This window comes from Bubalus kerabau, chromosome 12 (assembly GCF_029407905.1).
Source record: "Bubalus kerabau isolate K-KA32 ecotype Philippines breed swamp buffalo chromosome 12, PCC_UOA_SB_1v2, whole genome shotgun sequence".
Classification (NCBI taxonomy): Eukaryota; Metazoa; Chordata; class Mammalia; order Artiodactyla; family Bovidae; genus Bubalus; species Bubalus kerabau.
In genome coordinates, this window is record NC_073635.1 from 24,419,335 (window position 1) to 24,446,780 (window position 27,446).

The window sequence follows — 27,446 nt, forward strand, 5'->3', positions numbered from 1 at the left end:
TGAAGCAAGATTTAGCATTTACTTCAGTTCAGTCGCTCAGTCATGTCGGACTCTTTGCGACCCCATGAATCCCAGCACTCCAGGCCTCCCTGTCCATCACCATCTCCCAGAGTTCATTCAAACTCACGTCTATCAAGTCAGTGTTGTCATCCAGCCACTTCATCCTCTGTCGTCCCCTTCTCTTCCTGCCCCCAATCCCTCCCAGCATCAGGGTCTTTTCCAATGAGTCAACTCTTCGCATGAGGTGGCCAAAGTACTGGAGTTTCAGCTTCAGCATCAGTCCTTTCAATGAACACCCAGGACTGATCTCCTTTAGGATGGACTCGTTGGATTTCCTTGCAGTCCAAGGGACTCTCAAGAGTCTTCTCCAACACCACAGTTCAAAAGCATCAATTCTTCAGTGCTCAGCTTCCTTCACAGTCCAACTCTCACATCCATACATGACCACTGGAAAAACCATAGCTTTGACTAGAAGGACCTTTGTTGGCAAAGTAATGTCTCTGCTTTTGAATATGCTATCTAGGTTGGTCATAACTTTCCTTCCAAGGAGTAAGCATCTTTTAAATTCATGGCTGCAGTCACCATCTGCAGTGATTTTGGAGCCCAAAAAATAAAGTCTGACACTGTTTCCCCATCTATTTCCCATGAAGTGATGGGACCAGATGCCATGATCTTCGTTTTCTGAATGTTGAGCTTTAAGCCAACATTTCCACTATCCTCTTTCACTTTCATCCAGAGGCTTTTTAGTTCCTCTTCACTTTCTGCCATAAGGGTGGTGTCATCTGCATATCTGAGGTGATTGATATTTCTCCCAGCAATCTTGATTCCAGCTTGTGCTTCTTCCAGCCCAGCATTTCTCATGATGTACTCTGCATATAAGTTAAATAAGCAGGGTGACAATATACAGCCTTGACAAACTCCTTTTCCTATTTGGAACCAGTCTGTTGTTCCATGTCCAGTTCTAACTGTTGCTTCCTGACTTGCATATAGGTTTCTCAAGAGGCAGGTCAGGTGGTCTGGTATTCCCATCTCTTTCAGAATTTTCCACAGTTTGTTGTGATCCATACAGTCAAAGTCTTTGATATAGTCAAGAAAGCAGAGGTAGATGTTTTTCTGGAACTCTCTTGCTTTTTCGATGATCCAGCGGATGTTGGCAATTTGATCTCTGGTTCCTCTGTCTTTTCTAAAACCAGCTTGAACATCTGGAAGTTCATGGTTTACGTATTGCTGAAGCCTGGAGAATTTTGAGCTGACTGTGGCTCAGATCATGAGCTCCTATTGCCAAATTCAGACTTAAATTGAAGAAAGTAGGGAAAAGCACTAGACCATTCAGGTATTACATAAATCAAATCCCTTATGAGTATACAGTGGAAGTGAGAAATAGATTTAAGGGCCTAGATCTAATAGAGTGCCTGATGAACTATGGACTGAGGTTCATGACATCGTACAGGAGACAGGGATCAAGACCATCCCCATGGAAAAGAAGTGCAAAAAAGCAAAATGGCTTTCTGGGGAGGCCTTACAAATAGCTATGAAAAGAAGAGAAGTGAAAAGCAAAGGAGAAAAGGAAAGACATAAGCATCTGAATGCAGAGTTCCAAAGAATAGCAAGGAGAGAGAAGGAAGCTTTCCTCAGTGATCAGTGGAAAGAAATAGAGGAAAACAGTAGAATGGGAAAGACTAGAGATCTCTTCAAGAAAATCAGAGATACCAAGGGAACATTTCATGCGAAGATGGGCTCGATAAAGGACAGAAACGGTATGGACTTAAAAGAAGCAGAAGATATTAAGAAGAGGTGGCAAGAATACACAGAACTGTACAAAAAAGAACTTCATGACCCAGGTAATCACGATGGTGTGATCACTGACCTAGAGCCAGACATCCTGGAATGTGAAGTCAAGTGGGCCTTAGAAAGCATCACTATGAATCGAATATTTGGCAAAACCAATACAATATTGTAAAGTTTAAAAATAAAATAAAATAAAATAAAAAAAGAAAGCATCACTATGAACAAAGCTAGTGGAGGTGATGGAATTCCAGTTGAGCTATTTCAAATTCTGAAAGATGATGCTGTGAAAGTGCTGCGCTAAATATGCCAGCAAATTTGGAAAACTCAGCAGTGGCCACAGGACTGGAAAAGGTCAGTTTTCATTCCAATCTAGATGTTAGTTAGTTAACTAGTGTTAGTTGATCAGTTGTGTCTGACTCTGTGACCCCGTGGACTGTACCCTGCCAGGCTCCTCTGTCCATGGAGTTCTCCAGGCAAGAATATTTGAGTGGGTTCCTGTACCCTTCTCCAGGAGATCTTCCCAACCCAGGGATCAAACCCAGGCCTCCTGGATTGCAGGCATATTCTTTACTGTCTGAGCCACAAGGGAAATCTCTATACTTTCTTAAACTTTCTCTACAATTATTTTAAATCCCTTTATAAGAATCCTATTGTTCTACTTTCTGAAAACATTTTTTTTTTCTGAAAAGTACTCTGAAACTTTATCTATTAACACCTCTTTCCATTTTTTTGTGTTTGTGTGTTTTGGGTTTTCATTTGAGTTGGCCAAATGAGTCTGCAAAAAAATATTTTCTTTTTTTAAAATGAAATTCTCATTTTAGTTTCATTGATGTGATATTTCCTCTCATTTTTCTGTGGATATTATTGCCTGGGAGGATAAAGGTCTGTTGACTTTCTGGGAGCTCATTCGAGGCAGAGGACCAGAAGCCACAGAATTCATTGAAGAGTCATTGTCTTTACCACACCTAGTGCCCCAGACCAGGAAGGGGTGTCTAGTCTGCATGATTGTGTATGGATGAGGGTCTCTAGGGAGCTAACTCCTGTCAATAATTTAAAAAATATTTACCAATACATTTGTTTTAGACCCAACTTTACCTACAGTGCTGGACGACTCTGAAACTGTTATTTCCTATGACTTTGAGAATTCTCTGAGCAATTTGATTTGGTTTTCACTTTTCCTGATTTCTAGCTTTAAGATTTAGCTTTCTTGGGTCTATTAAATAAAGTACATTAATACATCAGCCTGCACTCAGAATTTTGTTACTGTTGTCTGCTCTTCTGTTATCTTCCTTCTTTTGAGGTTGTAGCAGCAGCTTAGATTAAGAATACTGGAATACCAAACCTCCTGACCTGCCTCCTGAGAAATCTGTATGCAGGTCAAGAAGCAACAGTTAGAACTGGACATGGAACAACAGACTGGTTCCAAATCGGGAAAGGAGTACATCAAGGCTGTATATTGTCACCCTGCTTATTTACCTTATATGTAGAGTACATCATGAGAAACGCTGGGCTGGATGAAGCACAAGCTGGAATCAAGACTGCTGGGAGAAATATCAATAACCTCAGATATGCAGATGACACCACCCTTATGGCAGGAAGAGAAGAACTAAAGAGCCTCTTGATGAAAGTAAAAGAGAAGAGTGAAAAAGTTGGCTTAAAGCTCAACATTCAGAAAACTAAGATCATGGCATCTGGTCCCATCACTACACAGCAAATAGATGAGAAACAGTGGAAACGGTGACAGACTTTATTTTTCTGGGCTCCAAAATCACTGCAGATGGTGACTGCAACCATGAAATTAAAAGATGCTTACTCCTTGGAAGGAAAGTTATGACCAACCTGGACAGCATATTAAAAAGCAGAGACATAACTTTGCCAACAAAGGTGCATCTAGTCAAAGCTTTGGTTTTTCCAGTGGTCACGTATGGATGTGAGAGATGGATTATAAAGAAAGCTGAGCACCAAAGAATTGATGATTTAGAAATGAGGTGTTGGAGAATACTCTTCAAAACCTCATTTCTATGTAAACTAGTACAGCCACTATGGAGAACAGTGTGGAGATTCCTTAAAAAACTGGAAATAGAACTGCCTTATGATCCAGCAATCCCACTGCTGGGCATACACTGAGGAAACCAGAAGGGAAAGAGACATGTGTACCCCAATGTTCATCGCAGCACTGTTTATAGTCAGGACATGGAAGCAACCTAGATGTCCATCAGCAGATGAATGGATAAGAAAGCTGTGGTACATATACACAATGGAGTATTACTCAGCCATTAAAAAGAATACATTTGAATCAGTTGTAATGAGGTGGATGAAACTGGAGCCTATTATACAGAGTGAAGTAAGCCAGAAAGAAAAATACCAATACAGTATACTAATGCATATATATGGAATTTAGAAAGATGGTAACAATAACCCTGTGTATGAGACAGCAAAAGAGACACTGATGTATAGAACAGTCTTATGGACTCTGTGGGAGAGGGAGAGCATGGGAAGATTTGGAAGAATGGCACTGAAACATGTAAAATATCATGTATGAAACGAGTTGCCAGTCCAGGTTCGATGCACGATACTGGATGCTTGGGGCTAGTGCACTGGGACGACTCAGAGGGATGGTATGGGGAGGGAGGAGGGAGGAGGGTTCAGGATGGGGAACACATGTATACCTGTGGCGGATTCATTTTGATATTTGGCAAAACTAATACAATTTTGTAAAGTTTAAAAATAAAATAAAATTTAAAAAAAAAAAAAGAAATGAGGTGTTGGAGAAGACTCTTGAGAGTCCCTCAGACAGCAAGGATGACAGAGGATGAGATGATTGGATAGCATCACCAACTCGATGGGTGTGAATTTGAGCAAGCTCCAGGAGTTGGTGATGGACAGGGAAGCCTGGTGTGGTGCAGTCCACGTGGTTGCAAAGAGTCAGACACAATTGAGCGACTGAATTGAACTGAACTGAAGAATACTGTATATATTAAATTTTACTGGTCTTCATTATTTCCAAGTCTGGAGCAATGAAGCTCTGCACACCATCTCTAGTACGCTGGATGAGAGAGAAATTTGAGGGCATATATCTGTAATTGGAGGACTGCTAATGTGCTGAAAAAAACTGTTGTGAAAAATCAAAATAATGCAACAATAATAATAATAGTACCCTCAATGCAGCAATGGCACCCCTCTCTAGTACTCTTGGCTGGAAAATCCCAAGGACAGAGGAGCCTGGTAGGCTGTGGTCCATGGGGTCGCAAAGAGTCAGACATGACTGAGCGATTTCACCTTCACTTTTCACTTTCATGCACTGGAGAAGGAAATGGCAAGCCACTCCACTGTTCTTGCCTGGAGAATCCCAGGGACAGGGCAGCCTGGTGGGCTGCTGTGTATGGGGTCGCACACAGTCGGACACGACTGCAGCGACTTAGCAGCAGCAGCAGCAGCAGCAATTCAACACAAAAATCGAGGACTATCATGACTGAGATTTTTAACCTATTCGCCAACTAACAGGTTAGCCTGCCACCTGCCATACTTACATGGATGCTGGCAGAAAAAACAGAACTCCTGGGTTAGAAACAAAGGACTTTACAACTCAGAGCAATAGCAGCAGCCAGAGGATTAGAGTTTTCTTGCAAATGTTCTCACCAAACTCAATTGTGGTGTGGAGAGGGCCAGTTAATACCTGCATATGTAATGGGTTGCATTACAGGAGAGAAATCATGGCCCCAACTCTTTGTTAATGGACTCCAAAAGGAGTTATAACCTTTATTATACCAGGCAGTAAGTATACCTGCCCTTTGCTCCAGAAAGAGATGCTATCTATATAAGGCTGTAAACAAACCTGCCTTTTGCTTGAGGCGAGGGATTATTTGTTTCTTCCAAGATTATTTGCTGGGGCTTCCCTGGTGCCTCAGGTGGTAAAGAGTCTGCCTGCAGTTCAGGAGACCCAGGTTCAATCCCTGGGTCGGGAAGATCCCCTGTAGGAGGAAACGGTTACCCACTCCAGTATTCTTGCCTGGGAAATCCCATGAACAGAGAAGCCTGACAGACTACAGTCCATAGGGTCACAAAGAGTTGGACACTTAGTAAGCGACTTCACTTTCACTTTTCACTTTCATGCATTGGAGGAGGAAATGGCAACCCACTCCAGTGTTCTAGCCTGGAGAATCCCAGGGATGGCGGAGCCTGGTGGGCTGCCATCTATGGGGTCGCACAGAGTCGGACACGACTGAAGCGACTTAGCAGCAGCATATATATATATACACACACACACACACACACACACACATATATCTATGTTTAATAAATTTAAAGGGAAAATTACTGCTATATATGTTTATACTATAGTAACATATTCTGGAGAAAGAAATACAACCTACTCCAGAATCCTAAAGAATCCCGTAGAGAGAGGAGCCTGGTGGGCTGCTGTCCATGGGGTCACACAGAGCTGGACACGACATGCGACTTAGCATGCATGCATGCATTGGAGAAGGAAATGGCAACCCATTCCAGTATTCTTGCCTGGAGAATCCCAGGGACAGAGAAGTCTGGTGGGCTGCCGTCTATGGGGTCGCAGAGTTGGATACAACTGAAGTAACTTAGTAGCAGCAGCAGCAGCAACATTTTTTTAGGGCTTCTCAGGTGGCTCAGCTAAGAATCCATCTGCCAATGCCAGAGACGCAGAAGATCTCCTGGAAGAGGAAATGGCAACTCACTCCAGTATTCTTGCCTGGGAAATCCCATGGACAGAGGAGCCTGGCGGGCTACAGTCCATAGGGTTGCAAAGAGTCACACATAACTGAGCACACATATACAGGGTATTACTATGGCATCAGGAGAGAATGATTTTATTAAAGAATGAAGTAAGACATCACTTTGTATTTTTAAATCTCATAATCCCCTTTGGGTTAGTGTATTTTTGGTATATTCCAGAATCTATTCCGAAAAGAAGACTAATGGTATCTTCCTTTGCTCTTCTGTGCATTGCCATTTAGAATTACTTCCTAAAGCTATTATATTAAAATTAATTGCAGTCATAACAAAGCATACTGTACGTATTGCATAAACAGAGCAATATTTTTGCTATAATATACAAGATCTTGTTTCATCAAATATTTGCACTCATAAAAAATCTCAACGAATTATAATTTTGTTTTCCAAGGTAAATATTTTGGAAAATCAAGTTGAAAAACATCTACATTACAAAATGCTTAATTTTAAGCAAAGATTTTAAGATTTCTTTTCAAACCTAGCAACTCATCAAAGTAATATTTCTTGTAATTGTCACTATTTCTATCTAATTTATCTTGAACATTTACACACTCATCTTATAGTGAAATGTCAAAACTGACAAAAATGTATGACAAAATTAATATTAGCCAAATTTACTCTTGAAAGTCTCAGTGTGTACAATCCTTCATCTCTGCAAAACTGCTTTTGCATTTAATATGCTCTTAGCCTATCTATGCCTAGTGAAATCCTATATATATTTCAAGATTCAGTTTGAATGCCTCTGCCGTGAAAAATTGCCTATTTCACTCTGTTAGAATTAATCCATTGTTTCCCTATTTTTCCATCATAGAACATGGTTGATATCTCTTAGGTCACATCCATTACTTTTTTTACTTTTCTTTTTCTCTACCAAAATGTTGTTGGAAAAATTCTGTCTGGAACATCTCGGGGTCCCTTATATAATATTTATCATGGGAGTTTGTTTGTTTTAAGTTCTTATGCTCATGGAGAGATTTGCTGGAAACACACAAATGTGGGAAGTTTGTGTGATGGATTTTATAAGGATGAAGGTGGCTCAGAGGTAAAGAATCCACCTGCCAATGCAGGAGACACAAGAGGCATAGTCTGGATTTCTCAGTTGGGAAGATCCCCTGGGTAGGAAATGGCAACCCACTCCAGTATTCTTGCCTGAAAAATGCCATGCACAGAGGAGCCCAGCGGACTGCAGTCCATGGAGTCACAGAGTTAGACGTGACTGAGCATGCACACACAGACCTTATGATAAGCCTAAAACACAATGTTTATGACCCGGTGATGTGTGATGTAACCCGTACCTAAGACCTGGTTGTCTGCTTCAGTGTATCATAATCTCTTAATTAATTAATGGCAATATTCTAGTAATTGTTTAAACTATGTGTTATAGTCTCTATCAAACAAGTAAACTCTCTGTTTCTTGTACACTTATTTATGTTTGATTGATATGACTTCTTTGAATTTTCAAGATCTTGGTTAAGCATAAACCTTTATGTACATTCATGTCTTATTTTATATTTATATATATATATATATATACGTATACTCATGGATGACAGTACAATGACTTAAATAAATGAAATCCTAAGCATTTATCCCTAGATGGCATTGAGATCAAGTACACATTCTGTCATAATTTGAATTTTATGTTATAACTTTAATAATAACAACTGCTTTTTAAAACTCTTATTATTATTATTATTTTTTACTTTACAATATTGTATTGGTTTTGCCATACATCAACATGCATCTGCCACGGGTGTACACGTGTTCCCCATCCTAAACCCCCCTCCCATCTCCCTCCCCATACCATCCCTCTGGGTCATCCCAGTGCACCAGCCCCAAGCTTCCTGTATCCTGCATCGAACCTGAACTGGCTATTCGTTTCTTATATGATATTATACATGTTTTAATGCCATTCTCCCAAATCATCCCCCCTCCCTCTCCCACAGGGTCCAAAAGACTGTTCTATACATCTGTGTCTCTTTTGCTGTCTCTCATACAGGGTTGTTGTTACCATCTTTCTAAATTCCATATATATGTGTTAGTATACTGTACTGGTGCTATAACTTTAAAATTCAAAGATAACATTAAATATTAATATTCATTTTTTATTAAAATGCGCTAGAGTGAAAAGTTAAACTCTGGAATAAGAGAGCATTTGAAGCAACAGGAAAATAACTCACTTTCTTGAAAAGATTAATATTAATTTATGATTATACAGTGGAAGTGAGAAATAGATTTAAGGGCCTAGATCTGATAGATAGAGTGCCTGATGAACTATGGAATGAGGTTCGTGACATTGTACAGGAGACACGGATCAAGACCATCCCCATGGAAAAGAAATGCAAAAAAGCAAAATGGCTTTCTGGGGAGGCCTTACAAATAGCTGTGAAAAGAAGAGAAGCAAAAAGCAAAGGAGAAAAGGAAAGATATAAACATCTGAATGCAGAGTTCCAAAGAACAGCAAGAAGAGATAAGAAAGCCTTCTTCAGCGATCAATGCAAAGAAATAGAGGAAAACAACAGAATGGGAAAGACTAGAGATCTCTCAAAGAAAATCAGAGATACCAAAGGAGCATTTCATGCAAAGATGGGCTCGATAAAGGACAGAAATGGTATGGACTTAAAAGAAGCAGAAGATATTAAGAAGAGATGGCAAGAATACACAGAAGAACTGTACAAAAAAGATCCTCACGACCCAGATAATCATGATGGTGTGATCACTCACCTAGAGCCAGACATCCTGGAATGTGAAGTCAAGTGGGCCTTAGAAAGCATCACTACGAACAAAACTAGTGGAGGTGATAGAATTCCAGTTGAGCTATTCCAAATCCTGAAAGATGATGCTGTGAAAGTGCTGCACTCAACATGCCAGCAAATGTGGAAAACTCAGCAGTGGCCACAGGACTGGAAAAGGTCAGTTTTCATTCCAATCCCAAAGAAAGGCAATGCCAAAGAGTGCTCAAACTACTGCACAATTGCACTCATCTCACATGCTAGTAAAGTAATGCTCAAAATTCTCCAAGCCAGGCTTCAGCAATATGTGAATTGTGAACTTCCTGATGTTCAAGCTGGTTTTAGAAAAGGCAGAGGAACCAGAGATCAAATTGCCAACATCCGCTGGATCATCGAAAAAGCAAGAGAGTTCCAGAAAAGCATCTATTTCTGCTTTATTGACTATGCCAAAGCCTTTGACTGTGTGGGTCACAATAAACTGTGGACAATTCTAAAAGAGATGGGAATACCAGACCACCTGATCTGCCTCTTGAGAAATTTGTATGAAGGTCAGGAAGCCACAGTTAGAACTGGACATGGAACAACAGGCTGGTTCCAAATAGTAAAAGGAGTATGTCAAGGCTGTATATTGTCACCCTGTTTATTTAACTTATATGCAGAGTACATCATGAGAAACGCTGGACTGGAAGAAACACAAGCTGGAATCAAGATTGCTGGGAGAAATATCAATAACCTCAAATATGCAGATGACACCACCCTTATGGCAGAAAGTGAAGAGGAACTCAAAAGCCTCTTGATGAAAGTTAAAGTGGAGAGTGAAAAAGTTGGCTTAAAGCTCAACATTCAGAAAATGAAGATCATGGCATCCAGTCCCATCACTTCATGGGAAATAGATGGGGAAACAGTGGAAACAGTGTCAGACTTTATTTTTGGGGGCTCCAAAATCACTGCAGATGGTGACTGCAGCCATGAAATTAAAAGACGCTTACTCCTTGGAAGGAAAGTTATGACCAACCTAGATAGCATATTCAAAAGCAGAGACATTACTTTGCCAACAAAGGTTCGTCTAGTCAAGGCTATGGTTTTTCCTGTGGTCATGTATGGATGTGAGAGTTGGACTGTGAAGAAGGCTGAGTGCCGAAGAATTGATGCTTTTGAACTGTGGTGTTGGAGAAGACTCTCGAGAGTCCCTTGGACTGCAAGGAGATCCAACAAGTCCATTCTGAAGGAGATCAGCCCAGGGATTTCTTTGGAAGGAATGATGCTAAAGCTGAAACTCCAGTGTTTTGGCCACCTCCTGTGAAGAGTTGACTCATTGGAAAAGACTCTGATGCTGGGAGGGATTGCGGGCAGGAGGAGAAGGGGACGACAGAGGATGAGATTGCTGGATGGCATCACTGACTCGATGGACATGAGTCTGAGTGAACTCCGGGAATTGGTGATGGACAGGGAGGCCTGGTGTGCTGCGATTCATGGGGTTGCAAAGAGTCGGACACGACTGAGCGATTGATCTGATCTGATCTGATAAAACCTATATGAGATCCCAGCAATATTCACAAATCACTCTCCACACATGCCAGAAGAAAGTGATATTATTTTAGGGATTTTTTTTAAAATTTACTTTTCATAGGTAGACTATTTTGAGTTTCTCTTCTTCTAGAGAAATTTCTCATACTTAGTATTCTAATAATACTAGAAACATAGATTATAATTACTGAGCACTTACTCTCTGCCAGGTATTGTTCTAAGTGGTTACCATGCCTACCTCATTAAATCCTCTGGACAACGTTATGAAGTAGATATTACTTTTGCTCCCATTTTGTAAATAAGATAACTTAAGGGTTAAATGGAATTGTCTAACTTCATACTGTTAGTAAATGAAAGAAGTCATGTTTCAAACCCATCAATTAGCACTCAGGAGCCCATTCTTCCTGCTCTGTATCATTGAAATGTAGGGAAATCTTTGTTCTTTAAAACACACTTAACCCCACTTAACACCATAGATATTTTAAAAATATTGAAGAATCAATTTTTAAATCAATCCATAGAATTTTTGACATATCAAGAATGCAGATTACTCGAAGAATGATAACTAAGGCTTTCTTGAAAGGATGACTTTTTTCTTGATGATTTGTATTTTGTATTTTTGAGTTTAAATACAGGCAATTTGTTAAAATAAAAGACATCAAAGAAAACGATACATGTGATGGTCTAGTCAGATCAAGAGTAACTAATACCCCTGGTCCTCATTCTTTTGTTGTTGTTATTTAGCCACTAAATCACGTCTGACTCTTTTTGCAGTCCCATGGACAGGTTCCTCTGTCCATGGAATTCTCCAGGCAAGAATACGGGAGTGGATTGGCATTTCCTCCTCCAGGGGATCTTCCGAACCCAGTGATCGCACCCACGTGTCCTGCACTGGCAGGTGGATTCTGTGCCTCTGAGTCACGAGGGAAGCCCCTTACTCTTTCACAGGAAAATAAAGAGTGACGCGCTTAGTGTGTGTTCTCGTTGAGGCTGGACTTGGGATTTGATAGAATAACAACATTTCTTAACTGTCAGAGGCTGTCTCAGATTTTTGTTAAATATTTAAATTTTAAGATACTTTTCATCTTAAAGACCATTATTTCTGACTCATAACAAAGGGGCAGTGATGACCCAAATTGTTACCTAGCTTCATCCCTGGGTTGTTTTTTTAAATACAAATTTTATAAGAACCACACAGCCTTTTTCCACAGGGATTCTGTAAAAGCTCTGCACTCAGTATGCCAGCAAATTTGGAAAACTCAGCAGTGGCCACAGGACTAGAAAAGGTCAGTTTTCATCCCAATCCCAAAGAAAGGCAATGCCAAAGAATGCTCAAACTACTGTACAATTGCACTCATCTCATACACTAGGAAAGTAATGCTCAAAATTCTCCAAGCGAGGCTTCAACAGCACATAAACCATGAACTTCCAGATGTTCAAGCTGGTTTTAGAAAAGGCAGAGGAACCAGAGATCAAATTGCCAACATCTGCTGGATCATCGAAAAAGCAAGAGAGTTCCAGAAAAACATCTATTTTTGCTTTATTGACTATGCCAAAGCCTTTGACTGTGTGGATCACAATAAACTGTGGAAAATTTTAAAAGAAATGGGAATACCAGACCACCTGACCTGAGCCCTGAGAAATCTGTGTGATGGCCAAGAAGCAACAGTTAGAACTGGACATGGAACAACAGAATTGGTTCCAAATCAGGAAAGGAGTACATGAAGGCTGTATATTGTCACCCTGCTTATTTAACTTTTATGCAGAGTACATCATGAGAAACGCTGGGCTGGATGAAGCACAAGCTGGAATCAAGATTGCCAGGAAAAATATCAATAACCTCAGATATGCAGATGACACCAACATCATGGCAGAAAGCAAAGCAGAGTTAAGGAGACTCTTGATGAAAAAGTGAAAGAGGAGAGTGAAAAAGTTGGCATAAAACTCAACATTCAGAAAACTAAGATCATGGCATCTTAGTTTGCCATCACTTCATGGCAAACAGATGCGAAAACAGTGGAAACAGTGAAAGACTTTATTTTTTGTGGGGGGTGGGGCTCCAAAATCACTGCAGATGGTGACTGCAGCCATGAAATTAAAAGACACTCCTTGGGAAAAAGTTATGACCGACCTGGACAGCATATTAGAAAGCAGAGACATTACTTTGCCAACAAAGATGCGCCTAGTGAAAGCTATGGTTTTTCCAGTGGTCATGTATGGATGTGAGAGTTGGACTATAAAGAAAGCTGAGCGCTGAAGAATTGAAGTTTTTAAACTGTGGTGTTGGTGAAGACTCTTGAGAGTCCCTTGGACTGCAAGGAGATGCAACCAGTCCATCCTAAAGGAAATCAGTCCTTAATATTCATTGGAAAGACTGATACTGAAGTTGAAGCTCCGACACTTTGGCCACCTGAAGCAGAGAACTGACTCATTTGAAAAGACCCTGATGCCGGGAAAGATTTAAGGTGGGAGAGGATGAGATGGTTAGATGGCATCACCAACTCATTGGACATGAGTTTGACTGCACTCCGGAAGTTGGTGATGGACAGGGAAGTTGGCGTGTTGCAGTCCATGGGGTCACAAAAGAGTCAGACTTGACTGAATGATTGAACTGAACTGAAATGACACAACTTTTAGCAGACAAAACTTTTCTTGGGAAGTATCAGTTTTACCCTGTTATAATCTCATCTCACTTTGGGGAACAAAAGGGAGTGTCATTTTATTTTGTTCCTGAATTTCCTATAAATGCTGACACTTTTCTCCATCATTTTGGTCAGAAAACAATTTTTAAATGTTCATTTATTTCTACTTGGATTACCTTCATTCTGAAATAGGAAGAGTCCTAAAAGATGATTTATATATTTGGATAAACTTTTTTGGTAAGAATTTGTTATTAATGGGCACTGGCAAGCCATGGACCAGGGTATTAACTGCAGGTATCACTGCTCTTCCTCTGGTTCAACTACTAGAATATCACTTCACCAGCCAAGTTTTACTAGTTTGTATGCATGTGTGTGTGTGTGTGTGTGTGTGTGTGTGTGCGTGTGTGTTTGTATACACAAGTTCACATCTTAATTTCCTTTTCTTTAAAGAAAGAAAAGCATTGCTACATAAATGCATTGTTACTACAGTGTCCCAAAGCACCTGTTAACTTTTAAGTAGCCAGAGAGCTCTGCCAGGATTCTAATTTTGTGCAGCCAAATGCGCCAGTTTTGTGTTAGCGCTCCTCTCTTAGATCTGTCTCTTCAACACGACTGGATTGCTTTAAAACAAATTTAAAAGAGAAACAGGAAATTCCCTGGTGGTCCAGTGGTTAAGATTCCGCACTTTGACTGTAGGGGACATGGGTGTGATCCCTGGTTGGGGAACAAAGATCCTGCCTGCCTCCTGATGCCGCCAAAAGAAGAGAAAGAACAAAAGAGAAAAACATATACCAAATGGTTGCCTTTATATGTGTAATCTGAAATAAATAAATAAATAAACCTGAGACACAGAGAATAGGTCAGGGGTTTCCAAAGGTGAAAGATGGGGTGGGGAATGGGTGAAAAGGATAAGAATGTACAAACCTGAGTTTTAAAAGAACAAATCATGGAGGTGTAATGTACTGCATGAAGACTACAGTTAATAATACTGTATTGCATATTTAAAAGTTGCCAAAAGAGTTGCTGGGCTTCCCTGCTGGCTCAGTAGTAAAGATTCCTCCTGCCAGTGCAAACGATGCAGGAGATTCGGGTTCGATCCCTCATTCAGGAAGATCCCCTGGAGAAGGAAATGGCAACTCAACCCACTATTCTTGCCTGGGAAATTCCATGGACAGAAGAGCTTAGCAGGTTACAGTCCATAGGGTCTCCAAGAGTCGGACACGACTTAGTGGTTAAACAACAACAACAGAAAGAGAGTATATATTAAAAGTTCTCACCACACACAAAAAAACAAGTTTGTAACAATGGATGGTAATGTATGTTAACTAGACTTATTGTGTTGAATATATATATTGTGTTGAATACAGTAAATGAATATTCACTAATATTTGATATTTGCTTTTGATATTTTGATATTTGAGCATTTGATATTTGCTTCCTTTTGTGACTTAACCTTTGCATATTTATCCTGCAATTACAAATTGGTTTCCTGCTAAAAAAGAGCAAAAGAAAGTCCTTTTCCTAGTATATTTCCAAACTAACTAGAAGGTGCTATTTCCTAGAGTTCTGCAGAAACTAATAACACCTACAAGTCATATATGTATCAAGCTGTAACTAGGACTTCTTAAGGGTAAGTAAAGAAAAACTTGGAATAGTCAGCTTCCAAGTCTTCTTTTCCTTAATTTGCAATGAATATAAAATATACTAGGAGGTAAAATTTATTCTTAAGTTCATACTTGAGCATAAAAATATCTACCACCTCCTTTAAAAGAAACTACATATTTTTCTTAGTATTTTTCCACCACAGTTTTTGACTAAAATAGTCATCAAATAACAATTTTAATTATAATAACAATGTGTTCAGTCACGTCCGACTCTGCGACCCTGTGGACTGTAGCCCACTAGGCTTCTGTCTATGAGATTTTCCAGGAAAGAATACTGGAGTAGGTTGCCATGCCCTTCTCCAGGAGAACTTCCTGACCCAGGGATCGAACCCACATCTCTTATGTCCCCTGCATTGGCAGGCAGGTTCTTTACTACTAGCTCCACCTGGGAAGCCCATTAAATATATGTACTGGGTGCCTAATATGACTGCATTTTAAGTTTAATATCTCATTTGACATTTACTCAAGCCAGTTCTAAGAAAATTTGAATCTACCCAAAATCCCCCACTCACATGGCAGCCATAAAAGGTAGTTGGCACCAAAAGAATACATCTCCCCTTGTTTTTATACTCAGGCATCTGCTGATTGGCCCAAGTATGAATTTGAGACCTGACATCCAACCATAGCAAATCACCTGTGATGCCACATTCTGGAAAAAATACAAGCAAGTACAGTCACATTTCTTTGTTTGGGATTTCAAGTAGGACATATTAAAAGAGAAAGACAGTTCCTTGGGATAATCAGCTTAAAAGTCATGAGAAAAACTGGGACACTTATGTCACATTATATACAACATAAAGTAAAAGTTGAAACTATTAATACAGGTCAGTAAGAATTATTTGGTGGAAGTAGAATAAATGATAAAACTAATCGGAAATAGATATGAAAAAAAGAACAGTTCAGTTCAGTTCAGTCGCTCAGTCATGTCCAACTCTTCGCAACCCCATGAACCGCAGCACGCCAGGCCTCCTGTCCATCACCAATTCCCGGAGTTCACTCAGACTCATGTCCATCGAGTCAGTGATGCCATCCAGCAATCTCATCCTCTGTCGTCCCCTTCTCCTCCTGTCCCCAATCCCTCCCAGCATCAGAGTCTTTTCCAATGAGTCAGCTCTTCGTATGAGGTGGCCAAAGTACTGGAGTTTCAGCTTTAGCATCATTCCTTCCAAAGAAATCCCAGGGCTGATCTCCTTCAGAATGGACTTGTTGGATCTCCTTGCAGTCCAAGGGACTCTCGAGAGTCTTCTCCAACACCACAGTTCAAAAGCATCAATTCTTCGGCACTCAGCCTTCTTCACAGTCCAACTCTCACATCCATACATGACCACTGGAAAAACCATAGCTTTGACTAGATGGACCTTTGTTGGCAAAGTAATGTCTCTGCTTTTCAATATGCTATCTAGGTTGGTCATAACATTCCTTTCAAGGAGTAAGTGTCTTTTAATTTCATGGCTGCAGTCACCATCTGCAGTGATTTTGGAGCCCAAAAAATAAAGTCTGACACTGTTTCCACTGTTTCCCCATCTATTTCCCATGAAGTGATGGGCCCAGATGCAGGAATAATCCAATCCCCCACTAGTGGTCTAACATAAGACTAACAGTTCACAAAGTCAAACTTGTGTTGGATTAACATTAGCCTCTTACTCATCCTCCCTACTGAAAACAGGAGAGATTGCAACTTCCTTCCATGGATTTTGTCCTTTATTCATCCCTTTATTATTAAATGATTATTTTGTAAGACAACTCCGCCCAGAATCAGCCCTAAGACACAAATATTATCATTCTTATTTTACAAAAGAGAAAATGAGATTTAAAACATTAACAAAGTTTCCCAAGGTTATGTAATTCAAAAGTGGTGAAAATAATTTGTTGAAGTCCTTCTACCTCTAAATTTCGCACACTAAACCACAATTTTTCCCATTATCAACTTATTTCTTCTTAATGAAACCTTGATGTAGACAGTTGAAAATGAATTTGAAAATTAATTCTAGCTTTCCAGAGAATATTACTGAAATTTAATCTAGCCACTGTTGCTTATACACAAAAAAGTATCAACACTTATTGAATGTAGAATGTATTAATTTAGCTGTATTGTGAGATTTATGAGTTACTGTCTTTTTCCCTCTCTTCTAAGGCATGAGTACGTTGACTTGGGTTTCTTACTAATATCACTCAGTACTATCAGACATCACCTCACAACATCCTGAAGAAAAAATATAAAGTTTATTTCTATTTTTAAAGTAGAAAAGGAAGCTCAAAGACCTAGTTTGCTTGCATAAAAAAATCAGACCCAGTTAGCAGTGAATAATAAAAAAAATACATATTAAAAAGCTTCCCTTACAGCACTCTTTCCAATATACCACACTGCTAATATTTAACAAAATTATGTACGTTCATGAGCATGAGAAAAAGAGAGGGGCAGGGATCAAGGTGAGGAATTAAAGGCTTACAGTTAACCAGATAACTAGAAAATATGTCTAAGCACTTAGTCTCCAAAGATTGTCCCTAAGCTGGGTTTTATAAGAAAACTTCTTTTGAATCTCTGCTGTTGCTGCTAAGTCGCTTCAGTCGTGTCGGACTCTGTGCGACTCCATAGACGGCAGCCCACCAGGCTCCTCTGTCCCTGGGATTTTCCAGGCAAGAACACTGAAGTGGGTTGCCATTTCCTTCTCCAGTGCATAAAAGTGAAAGTGAAGTTGCTCAGTCGTGTCCGACTCCTAGTGACCCCATGGACTGCAGCCTACCAGGCTCCTCCGTCCATGGGATTTTCCAGGCAAGAGTACTGGAGTGGGTTGCCATTGCCTTCTCCACTTTTGAATCTCTAGCCCCAACTAAATAGGAGTTCCTGGAGCTGCTTCATGAGTGGATCTCCCAGAAAATGTCTACACAGTTCCAACTAGAGGCTGGAATGGTAAGGGGTCAAGGCTTGTTTTCAGTGAATATTACCTTCTCTATTGTTTATTTATATATTGGCCATGCTGGGCCTCTATTGCTGCGCAGTCTTTAACTCTAGTTGTGGTGAGTGAGGGCCAGTCTCCAGTTGTGGTGCACAGGCTTTTCATTGCAGTGGATTCTCTTGTTGCTGTGCATGTGTCCTTGGGTGTGTGAGCTTTGGTCGTTGCAGCACGTGGACTCAGTGGTTGCGGCTCCTGGGCTCTAGAATACAGGCTCAGTAGTTGTGGACATGGGCTTAGTTGCTCTTCAGCCTGTGGCATCCTCCTGGACTAGGGATCGAACCCATGTGTCCTGCATTGGCATGAGGATTCTTCACCACTGAGCCCCCAGGGAAGCCCCAGCTAAAATGGAGCAGGACCATATGGTCCTTGTCTCCCCACCATGTTCTCTGCCTGACTTTTTCCTGTGGAAAACTTTAGTCAAAGAATTTTAATCAGAGAATGAGACATGCAAAAACAAAGGAAAACAGTCTAAGAGGTGACTAAATAATAATAATGTAGTCATTAAGCATAGTTAAGGACCTTTAGTTCTTTCTCAAGGGCTATAGATAATATTCTGAGCTATATCCTGTGAGCTGTCTCATAGATACTAAAATACGAGGTGGAGAAGTTAAGTACATGATGACCAAACTGTACTCAGGACTTGAGTTGCCACAATTCTGAGAACTGACTGCAGAGAAGTGGGAACAAGTGCACTCCAGAACTGAAGACTCATTGTACCTGAAACAAGCAGGATGATGTTGGTCAGACCACTGATGATCAATTTGAAGATGACTGTTAGAGATGACTATGTTGTTTCTGCATGTAGCCCTCACACCCTACTCTGTCTATAAATGCTCTCACCCCCTGCTCGTCGGGGGCAGGGGAGAGTCAGCCTTTGAACGGAAACAGAAGTCCACCACCCTCCCCCATCCCCCGCCCCCCAGTTGCCAGCACCTGAAATAAAGGAAACTTTTCTTTCCACCAACCTGGCCGGCTTATTGGCTTTTGAATGGTGAACATCCAGACTGCCCACGCACGTCTTTCAGTAAAACAGCCTCAGTTTCAAACTAGTTCTTTCATTTTTCTTTATGGTATTGTAAACTTTTTATTTTACCCTCATATCAAGGATAGCTTGAAGCAGATTTTTTGATTCCTCTTTTCTTCCTCTGCTGGAGGCATGAATGAGTTTGAAAATAGCCCAAATTGAGGCGTAAAAAGATATTCAAGACATACGTGTCACCACCCTTACAGCTTGCAGTTAATCGTGAACTTTCAGCATGAAAATGATTCCATTGGTGTGTTTATTCACATAGTGATCTGGAAATTTTAAATAGCTTTGTGTGAAGCGTAATTTATAAACAACAAAAAGATATTTGGTGATTGAATTTAAAGTTCTCTTTTGAAGGAGAAATATCATATGACATCTTTCATATGCAGAATTTTAAAAGAAATAATGCAAATGACATTACTTACGAAAAAGAAAGAGACTCACAGACTTAGAGAACAGTTGCCAGGGTAAGGATGGAGGGAAAGGGTAGTTAGGGAGTTTGGGTGGACGTGTACACACCACTATATTTAAAGTGGATAACCAGTGCTCAATGTTCCGTGGCAGCCTGGAGGGGAGAGGAGTTTGGGGGAGAATGGATACATGTATATATATGGATGAGTCTCTTCACTGTTCACCCGAAACTGTCACAACATTGGTAACCAGCTATACTCCAATATGAAATAAAAAGTTCAAAAAGTATATATATATATATATATATATGCATGTGTTCTTCCTTATTTCCATCACCTGAAATTAGAGATTCTCTTTATAGCTGCTGAGGCCATGAGGCGGCATGAAGCAAGTCACTATGTGCACAACTGCTGCTGCTGCTAAGTCGCTTCAGTCGTGTGTCCGACTCTGTGCGACCCCATAGACGGCAGCCCATGAGGCTCCCCCGTCCCTGGGATTCTCCAGGCGAGAACACTGGAGTGGGTTGCCATTTCCTTCTCCAATGCATGAAAGTGAAAAGTGAAAGTGAAGTTGCTGAGTCGTGTCCGACCCTTAGTGACCCCATGGACTGCAGCCCACCAGACTCCTCCACCCATGGGATTTTCCAGGCAAGAGTACTGGAGTGGGGTGCCATTGCCTTCTCCTGTGCACAACTGCATTCGTGTTTATTTTGTCCATCCTGTGATGGTCAGGGAAGCCTGGTGTGCTGCAGTCCATGGATGTGCAAAGAGTTGGGGCTACGACTGAGTGACTGAACTGAACTGATATTCTGTTGCTGTAACTCCTGGGAAGCTTGCTGCATTTCTTAGTGGGAGGCTTGCAAAATGAAAGGACTTCCAAAGTTCAAAACTGGCTTTGCCACCATGACGTGCCATCTTTCCTGAAAAATGAGAGCGTGAGTTGTTTTTCATTTCTCTGGAAGGCAACGTCACATGTCATAGAATGCTACAACCCCAGCTTAGATTTTGATAAGTAATTTCCATTTAGGTTTTCTTTTCCTAAGTAAAGGTCTAAATTGATTGAAAAGTTTTTTTTTTTTCTTTGTCAATGTACCTGGGGGAGTAAGGAAGAAAAAAACAACTCAATTGTAACAAACTAAAAAGAGTATTTTTAGAAAAGTATTTATATTGAATCATCAAACTTACAGGCAGAGTGGATGTTGGAATTCATCTACTTCTCTCACTTACACATAATGAAGCTGACACTCTCAACAGTTCAGCATCAAATATCTATAATATTTAGTGATGAAAATCTAAGACCCATTTCTCCTAAATCCATTGATACTGTTCTTTACTTTAAAACCAAACAAACTTCAAGAGACTCACATCCCAATTTCTTCTTATTTTCAAAACTAAAAATACTTTTTTGTCACCTATAAAATACGCTTGAACATTTTGTTTCATTAATTATTTATGTTTAACTTGGGTGAATTTTTAATTTTGTTCTGATAAATTAAATATGCATTCAATAATTACAGTCCATAGAAATAGATTAAAACCTTCAAAGAGATAAGCATGCTTACCTTTTAATCCATTATATATTAGAAACATGCCAAAGTGTATAGGACACAGAAGATACATGCTAAGTATAGGTTAACTATGAAAAAAGTGAAAGTGTTAGTCGCTCAGTCATGGTGGTCTTTGCAACCCCATGGTCTGTCCATGAAATTCTCCAGGCAAGAATACTGGAGTGGGTTGCCAATTCTCTTCTCCAGGGGATCTTCCTGACCCAGGGTCTCCTGCATTGCAGGCAGATTCTTTACCATCTGAGCTACCAGGGAAGCCCCCTATAAATATATTTAATAATCAAATATGTGCTATATTTTGAAGAAACTTAACTAAAACATGAAACTTGACTTCTTTCAGGAACTTATACTTCATTAAGAAAGATAAACACTAAAACAATTAAGCATAATACAAAGTCCAATAAAACTAACATAAAACACACCATTTATTTGAAAGTTTCAAAAGCATTAAATTGAAGATGGTGGTCTTCAGAGTATCTATATGTAATCAGAATTATATTCTTATAAATTATTATTTAACAGTTCAAGTTCCATTTAATTGCAAAATATATTAAAATTTTTTTCGATTAATGATATAAATTATCTGAAGCTATGACCAATTACTACTTTACAATGTGTATTGTTTTTTGCTGCACAACAACGTGAATCAGCTGTAAGTATACATATGCATTAACATATATACACTGCCAGGTGTGAAATAGCTAGTGGGAAGCTGCTATAAAGTATAGGAAAATCAGTTCAGTGCTCTGTGAAGATCTAAGTAGGTGGGATCTGGGGAGTGGGTGGGACAGAGGCTCAAATTTTAATTCTTATATTTGTACTACAAAGCTTACAGCCAAATGAAAAGCTAATTTAAAGCAACATGTATAGGTCTTCATGGTATGCTCTCTGTCATCTGAATCACTGTCATCCATTTGTAACTCGATCTTTGTTTTTCTCCTACTTTTAGTTTATTCCACCTTTTAAAATTCTATTTGTAAGCTGTCTCAGTTACTTTCTGGAATGATTATGATAGAGTTAAATAAATAAGTGAATAATCCTTATACAACTTCGGGCAACAATAGGGGATTAAAGATGAATAATCCCTGGGGTGAGCGTACAAGCAAGGAGGTTACATGCCAGCCCCACCTCTACCCTGGAGGAATTCACTTCTCTCTTTAGTCCTGAGAGTTCTTAGCTCTGCAACTAGGTGTGTGTCATAATCATCCATAATATTGTAACTCCAAAAGCCTCTGGTACATTCAAAAGCTAAATTCTATTGATATTCAACACAGTTTGAATAGACTATGCAATTTTATGCCTATGTTCAAATGATTTTAATATTATACTCAACTTTAGCTTTGGCAGATTGCTATTGGCTCATTGGTGTTGACAGGCAAACTTGTGGGTGCATATTATTAGCTTTTCATAAAATGACATTTCATCTGTAGGCAGAGTAACAAATTTTGATTTTATGCATGAAAAGATTGATAGCTGGCACAATTATTAATTTGTGCAGGCTTCCTGTTGGTGGGTATATCATTTGGAAAAGACATTTGCATTTATGCTCTAATAAAAGAAGGCTCTCTCCTCTCCTTTAATTTTGGGTAGCATAATACTTTAAGCAACTCTAACTTAAGAGTCCTAATACTTAGGGATATGTTAGCAATTTTTATGAGCAGGTGCCTATAGCAAGGTAGAAAATGTTCGGGGTTTGTCAAAACTTGGGTTTGAATTCCAGCTATCTCTTAATAACCACTTGACCCTGCAAAAGGTATGTAATAGTTCTAAGCCTCAGCTCATGCTGTAAAACATAAATCTATTTACCTTTCAGGGTTGGTTTAGAAGATCAAATGAAATAATAGTTTCAATATCCTTAACATGGTTCCAATTTGGCAGATGTGAACACACATGAAAACCCTTTTTCTGGTCTTTTCATATATGCTTTAGTGGCTTAGTCATCCTTGATGACTTAGTTTAAACCAAATGGCATGGAAATTTTTTTCTTCCCAAATTCCTAAAGCAGCTGTATTTTTTCTCAACTTTTCTCACCACAACAATTTAGGTAAAATATTTTAGTCACAGAAATCCAGCAGAGAAAAAAAAAAAAAAGATCTAAACCATTGTCCTAAACTGCAAGGCCTTTATGCTACAGATATTCTAAATTCAAAAGACTGCTTAGGTCTAGTGCTTCACTTCAGCTCAGTTCAGTTCAGTCACTCAGTCGTGTCTGACTCTTCTCGACCCCACGAATCGCAGCACGCCAGGCCTCCCTGTCCATCACCAACTCCCAGGGTTCATTCAGACTCAGGTCCATCGAGTCAGTGATGCCATCCAGCCATCTCATCCTCTGTTGTCCCCTTCTCCTCCTGCCCCCAATCCCTCCCAGCATCAGAGTCTTTTCCAATGAGTCAGCTCTTCGCATGAGGTGGCCAAAGTACTGGAGTTTCAGCTTTAGCATCATTCCTTCCAAAGAAATCCCAGGGCTGATCTCCTTTAGAATGGACTGGTTGGATCTCTTTGCAGTCCAAGGGACTCTCAAGAGTCTTCTCCAACACCACAGTTCAAAAGCATCAATTCCTCAGCGCTCAGCTTTCTTCACAGTCCAACTCTCACATCCATACATGACCACTGGAAAAACCATAGCCTTGACTAGATGGACCTTTGTTGGCAAAGTAATGTCTCTGCTTTTGAATATGCTATCTAGGTTGGTCATAACTTTCCTTCCAAGGAGTAAGCATCTTTTAATTTCATGGCTGCAGTCACCATCTGCAGTGATTTTGGAGCCCCCAAAAATAAAGTCTGACACTGTTTCCACTGTTTCCCCATCTATTTCCCATGAAGTGATGGGCCAGGATGCCATGATCTTTGTTTTTTGAATGTTGAGTTTTAAGCCAACTTTTTCACTCTCCACTTTAACTTTCATCAAGAGGCTTTTCAGTTCCTCTTCACTTTCTGCCATAAGGGTGGTGTCATCTGCATATATGAGGTTATTGATATTTCTCCCTGCAATCTTGATTCCAGCTTGTGCTTCTTCCAGTCCAGTGTTTCTCATGATGTACTCTGCATAGAAGTTAAATAAGCAGGGTGGTAATATACAGCCTTGACGTACTCCTTTTCCTATTTGGAACCAGTCTGTTTTTCCATGTCCAGTTCTACCTGTTGCTTCCTGACCTGCATACAGATTTCTCAAGAGGCAGGTCAGATGGTCTGATATTCCCATCTTTTTCAGAATTTTCCACAGTTTATTGTGATCCACGCAGTCAAAGGCTTTGGCATAGTCAATAAAGCAGAAATAGATGTTTTTCTGGAACTCTCTTGCTTTTTCCATGATCCAGCGGATGTTGGCAATTTGATCTCTGGTTCCTCTGCTTTTCTAAAACCAGCTTGAACATCAGGAAGTTCACAGTTCATGTATTGCTGAAGCCTGGCTTGGAGAATTTTGAGCATTACTTTACTAGCGTGTGAGATAAGTGCAATTGTGCGGTAGTTTGAGCATTCTTCGGCATTGCCTTTCTTTGGGATTGGAATGAAAACTGACCTTTTCCAGTCCTGTGGCCACTGCTGAGTTTTCCAAATTTGCTGGCATATTGAGTGCAGCACTTTCACAGCATCATCTTTCAGGATTTGAAATAGCTCAAGTGGAATTCCATCACCTCCACAAGCTTTGTTCGTAGTGATGCTTTCTAGGTGAGTGATCACACCATCGTGATTATCTTGGTCATGAAGATCTTTTTTGTACAGTTCTTCTGTGTATTCTTGCCATCTCTTCTTAATATCTTCTGCTTCTGTCAGATCCATACCATTTCTGTCCTTTATCAAGCCCATCTTTGCATGAAATGTTCCTTTGGTATCTCTAATTTTCTTGAAGAGATCTCTAGTCTTTCCCATTCTGTTGTTTTCCTCTATTTCTTTGCATTGATCGCTGAGGAAGGCTTTCTTATCTCTTCTTGCTATCCTTTGGAACTCTGCATTCAGATGCTTATATCTTTCCTTTTCTCCTTTGCTTTTCGCTTCTCTTCTTTTCACAGCTATTTGTAAGGCCTTCCCAGACAGCCATTTTGCTTTTTTGCATTTCTTTTCCATGGGGATGGTCTTGACCCCTGTATCCTGTACAACGTCACGAACCTCATTCCATAGCTCATCAGGCACTCTATCTATCAGATCTAGGCCCTTAAATCTATTTCTCACTTCCACTGTATAATCATAAGGGATTTGATTTAAGTCATACCTGAATGGTCTAGTGGTTTTCCCTACTTTCTTCAATTTAAGTCTGAATTTGGCAATAAGGAGTTCATAATCTGAGCCACAGTCAGCTCCTGGTCTTGTTTTTGTTGACTGTATAGAGCTTCTCCATCTTTGGTTGCAAAGAATATAATCAATCTGATTTTGGTGTTGACCATCTGGTGATGTCCATGCGTAGAGTCTTCTCTTGTGTTGTTGGAAGAGGGTGTTTGCTATGACCAGTGCATTTTCTTGGCAAAACTCTATTAACCTTTGCCCTGCTTCATTCTGTATTCCAAGGCCAAATTTGCCTGTTACTCCAGGTGTTTCTTGACTTCCTACTTTTGCATTCCAGTCCCCTATAATGAAAAGGACATCTTTTTTGGGTGTTAGTTCTAAAAGGTCTTGTAGGTCTAGTGCTTACTACTGCTTAAATATGTGAAAAAATCATAAGTATCTTACACATGGGAAATATAATGACCTATTAAACAGGTGGGAATAATTACGTTACATTCTAACTCAATATCATAAGAAGACAATATAGATATTCTTAGAAGTTAGATATAAGGAATAAAAGACTAAAAAGAAAATTCTTTAAAAATTCTTTGGATCTGAACACTCAAAATAAAGCTTACTATGAAAGATTTTGCAATCACCTTATTTTTAAAACATGCTGAGGAAGTGTCAGATGGTGAAACTGTGAAAGGATCATTTAAATGCATTGATAGGGTACAAAATACACCTTAGTTTTAAAAAAGTTATTGGATTCTTATTTTCCATTAGAAACTGTTAACTCTAAATTACCAGGTGAATGATTGCCATATATATCAGCTAAAAGGCCATAACAAGTGTGAGACTGAGGGCTCGTTATATGTCTCTTTTTAAAATACATTATACAAATGTACCATGAATAGATATAGTGGGGGAAACATGCAAAACCTTTTTTGGGACAGAGTGGACTGTGGTATAACATTACAGAACAATAAAGCATCTTTCTAAATGTATAAGTGAAATTGAGGAATATATAAAGCTAATCACCCCTTTGTCTTACAGCTTGGTAAAGTGTCTGCCTACAATGCAGGAGACCCAGGTTCAGTCCCTGGGTTGGGAAGATCTCCTGGAGAAGGAAATGGCAACCCACTCCAGCATTCTTGCCTGGAAAATCCCACGGATGGAGGAGCCTGGTAGACTAGAGTCCATGGGGTCGCAAAGAGTCTGACACGACTAAGCAGCTTCACTTTCACTTTTCACTTTAATGTATATAAGTATGCAAAACAGTATTAACATAAGGACTTGAAAACTCACAATTATCATTGCTCGTCATATACAAATACAGTTATATCCATAAAATTTTAATACCAAATATATTATGATGAAATTTTCAGTGGATCTAATGTCTATTGGCAGACACAATCTGTCATTTCCAACTTGAGTGTTTTCGCATCAGTATAGTTCAGTCACTCAGTTGTGTCCGACTCTTTGCAATCCCATGGACTGCAGCACAGGGAAGCCAGGCTTCCCTGTCCATCACCAATTTCTGGAGCTTCCTCAAACTCATGTCCATTGAGTCGGTGATGCCATTCAACCATCTCATCTTCTTTTGTTCCCTTCTCCTCCTGCCTTCCCTGGTGGCTCAGAGGTTAAAGCGTCTGCCCGCAATGCAGGAGACGTGGGTTCAATCCCTGGGTTGGGAATATCCCCTGGAGAAAGAAATGGCAACCCACTCCAGTATTCTTGCCTGGAGAATCCCATGGATGGAAGAGCCTGGCAGGCTATAGGCCACGGGACTGAGCGATTTCACTTTCACTTTCACTTTCTTTCCTCCTGCCTTCAATCTTTTCCAGCATCAGGGTCTTTTCCAGTGAGTCAGTTCTTCACATCAGGTGGCCAAGGTATTGAACTTTCCTCTTCAGCATCAGTTCTTCCAATGAATATTCAGGACTGAATTCCTTTAGGATGGACTGGTTGAATCTCCTTGCTGTCCAAGGGACTCTCAAGAGTCTTCTCCAACACCACAGTTCAAAAGCATCAATTCTTTGGTGCTCAGTTTTCTTTTTAGTGCAACTCTCACATCCATACATAACTTTTGGAAAAAACTATAGTTTTGACTAGACAGACCTTTGTTGGCAAAGTAATGTCTTTGCTCTTTAATAAGCTGTCTAGGCTG